We start from the raw sequence: 4,107 nt of genomic DNA on the forward strand, positions 1-4,107 counted from the left end.
TACTTTTACTAAACCGTTTCTATGTCTGCCTATTTTCATCTAATGTGATAACTTACAGTTAAATGTATTTTATGACCAGTATTAGGATTCATTCTTTTTGTGGCTGAAGAACATTCTGTTGTTTTTATATATTGCATTTTCCTCTATCCATGCATCAATCTGCACAAAAGTAGATATATACCTAGTTAATGTGAATAGTGCTGGACTTGGGAGCTCAGGTATCTCTATGCCATGTTTATTTCCTTTCATTCAAACACATGGCTGGGTGTGGGATAAATGGGTCATAGATGACATCTATTTTTAATTTTGAGGGGAACATCCTTACTGGTCTCCAAAACGACTGTACCAACTTTCAGTGTCATTAAACATGTATAGGGATTCTCGTGGCCACCGTGTGCTGGCTCCAGGAAGCCGCCTCGCCTCCTCTTTTGTTGTCAGGGACCCTGCGAGGAGCGCCTCTTGCCAGCTGCCACCCCTCTCACTGCCGCCCGCACTCCGGCTGCAGGGCCGGGTTCTCAGAGGCTCGCCAGCCCTGCCCATGAGGGGGCTCCACGATCATCCCCCCTCCGGCCTGGGCTTGCGGAAGCGGGCAGCTCAGCCCATTCCGGACAGCACTGTGAAGGTGAATGCGGGAGGCGTGATTGCCTACATCAGTTCTTCCAGCTCAGCCTCTAGCCCTGCCTCCTGACACAGTGAGGGCTCTGAGGACACTTTCAAGTCCTCCTCTTCTGTTCCATCTTCTCCAAACAGCTCCAACTCGGATACCAATGGTAATCCCAAGAACGGAGAGCTCTCCAATATTGAAAGCATCCTGAAGAATGATCCGATAGATTGCTCCATGAAAGTAAGCAGGTCGGGTGCACTAGGCATAAAAGAGCCACAGTGGGTGTGACAATTCAGTTGCATGGTTCTGCTGTGTAAAGTCTGTGGGGGTGTGGCATCAGGATTCCACTATGGAGCTCATGCCTGTGAAGGATATAAGGGTTTCTTTCAGAAAAGTATTCAGCAAAACATCCAGTACAAGAAGTGCCTGAAGAATGAAAACTGCTCTGTAATGAGAATGAACAGGAACAGGTGACAGCAGTGTCGCTTCAAGAAGTGCCTGTCTGTGGGAATGCCTAGAGATGCTGTTAGGTTTGGCCATATTCCTAAGCACGAGAAGCAGAGGATGTTATTTGAAATGCAAAGTGCGATGAAGACCATGATGAACAGCCAGTTCAGTGGTCACTTGCAGAAACACCGTGAATAGACTGCCTTACCAGCCCAGGAACAGCTGCAACTCAAGCCCCAGCTAGAGCAAGAAAACCTGAAAAACTCTCCTCCTCCTCCTTCTGATCTTGCAAAGGAGGAAGTGGTCAGCATGGTCACCAGAGCCCACAAGGATACCTTTATGTTTAATCAGGAGCAGTGAGAAAACTCTGCTAAGGTCATGCAGCCCCAGAGAGAACAGATTCCCAAGAATATGGAGCAGTATAATTTAAATCATGACCATTGTGGCAATGAGATTAGCAGTCAGTTTCCATCAGCCATCAGCATCTCAATGGACAGTAGAAAGGGAGGAACATCATGCATTACCCAACATATTGCAATTGTATTGCAAATGGACATTGTATGAACTTCTCCAATGCTTATACTCAAAGTCAATATGATAGAGTTCCAATAGATGGATTTTCTCAGAATGAGAACAAGAATAGTTACCTGTGCAACACTGGAGGAAGGATGCATCTGGTTCGTCCAATGAGTAAGTTTCTGTACGTGGATCCACATAAATTAGGGCATGAAATCTGGGAAGAATTTTCAGTGAGCTTCACACCAGCAGTGAAAGAAGCGGTGGAATTTGCAAAGCAGATTCCTGGGTTCTGAGATCTCTCTCAGCATGACCAGGTCAACCTTTTGAAGGCTGGAACTTTTGAGGTTTTAATGGTATGATGTGCATAACTGTTTGATGCAAAGGAGTGTACAGTCACCTTTTTAAGTGGAAAGAAATGTTGTGTGGATGATTTACTCTCAATGGGAGCAGGAGATCTGCTGAACTCCATGTTTGACTTTAGTGAGAAGCTAAATGCCCTCCAACTTGGTGATGAAGAGATGAGTTTGTTTACAACCATTGTCCTTGTATCCACAGATTGATCTGGAATAGGAAATGTCAAATCTGTGGAGGCTTTGCAGGAAATCCTTATCTGTGCACTAAGGACCTTAATAATGAAAAACCATCCAAATGAGGCCTCAATTTTTACAAAACAACTTCTGAAGTTGCCAGATCTTCGATCTTTAAACAACATGCACTCTGAGGAGCTCTTGGCCTTGAAAGTGCACCCTTAAGGCCTTCATTTATTGAAACATGAAGTGATGCGAACTGTACCTTTGTGCTACAGTGCTTATTTATACTCGTATGCTCTATGTGGAGATGCAAAGGACTTTCAGATGATACAGATTGTAGGCTGTCTCTGTAAACAAGCATTAGATGTGTGGATTAAGAACTCTTTAGCCACAAGTAGACATTGACCACATCTGCCCAATGGATCGATGAGCTGTGTCACACTTAAACTGGAGAAGTTACACTGAATTATAATCACACTGAATGTTAGACTTTCATCTGCCAAAACCAAAAACCATTTTGATCTCCCTGTGGTATAAATGTATAACGCACAATCACAAATATAAGAGGACTTATAAATTCATCCTTTATAGAAGTTCTGTTTGAGTGGTGGGTAACTTGATGTTCACCCCAAGACCATTTGGTCTGGTAATTGGAGACTTTGGGAGTTAGGAGGTTTCCATGTCTGTATTTTGCTTTGCCACTGTTGAGGCATATGGCATGGGCAGGTTACTGGGTTGTGGAAAATGAAATTGAAGGTGTCCTCAATGCCCCAGTTTATGTACTAAAACATGTTTATAAAGCATATGTACTTCTTGGGAGATAGGTACTATGTAAATAAGGTGACATTTTTGTTTTAATTAATCATAATATTCTTCTCTAATTTCTATGCATTTCTGGGAAATCATTCCACAGTTCATACCAGTTTATTCAGGGTTCCTGCATATGTGTGGGTATCCTACTGATACACACATATTCAAAGTTTATGAGTACATCAAGTACATAGTATATGTACGTGAATATAGTTATACATAAATATATAGTCTTCACAATATTTTAAACTTTAAAAAACTTTATCATAAAATAAACTCAAAACAAGAGGTGTCAGAAGACCCAAATTAGGTGTATTTTACCTGTTGACGATGACATTGCTTTAAAATGTTTAGACAGTAGGATATTGAATTTATGCTGCTTTTGTTTACTTAAGCAACAGTTAATATAAAAGTGCAACAGGCAGTTGAGTCCAGATTTCAAAACTGTATCTCAGGATTCATCATTGGTGAAGTCTTTGGTTCAAGGTACTAGTCATTTAAAAATTCATTCAGATTCTTACCTTGTACTAAAAAAGATTGCATTGCTGCTCCTTATACACATGCTGCAGCTTGATGATAAAGAATTATGATTCTTTCTAGAGAGCTAATTAATGTTTAAGGAAACCATGATTATTATAATGGGATGTGTGTGTGCAGGTATGTGTGCATGTGTATTCTGAGTCCATTTGTTGTGTGTGTGTTTTTCTTTCTAAGTAACACTACAGGGATTTTGTCAAAGGGGATTTCCTGTGTAATTGGAAAAATCATTTAGTGTGTGACCTACAGGCTTAGAAATGGTGTGGTCAAAGACATTTCATGCCCATTGCTCAAAGTGAGCTTTCTTAAATAGCTCAGCTCAGTCTCTGTTTATAGCAGTAGGAGAAATAGCCAAAATTGAGGATTTTATGTATGGTTTTATATTCCCCTGGAAAATAAAAAATCATTTGTTGATTTTGGATAAAGATTGACTTCTATATAATGCTTAGATTATATAAATGGTAAAAATAAGAACCCACTTCCCTAGGTCTGTGACTGTCATGGGAGCAGAATGCCTTATTTTGTAATCTTGTTTAACTTACTGATACTGGAACTTGAATTTCTTTGACTAGTTAAGTAAGTTCCAAAGTTAAATCCTCTCATTTTTAAAGAGGAGAGGTGATGGTGATGTTTGTATTACAATAAAAACCATAATTGTGA

General features: G+C 40.5%; 1 pseudogene; it reads left to right on the forward strand.

Moving 5' to 3' along the window:
• Positions 1-641: 641 nt before the first annotated feature.
• On the forward strand, positions 642-2,322 carry LOC138843199 (nuclear receptor subfamily 1 group D member 2 pseudogene; annotated as a pseudogene).
• Positions 2,323-4,107: the final 1,785 nt, after the last annotated feature.

Source organism: Oryctolagus cuniculus, chromosome 2 (genome assembly GCF_051225735.1).
Source record: "Oryctolagus cuniculus isolate XC-2025 breed Fujian yellow rabbit chromosome 2, ASM5122573v1, whole genome shotgun sequence".
NCBI classification, from domain to species: Eukaryota; Metazoa; Chordata; class Mammalia; order Lagomorpha; family Leporidae; genus Oryctolagus; species Oryctolagus cuniculus.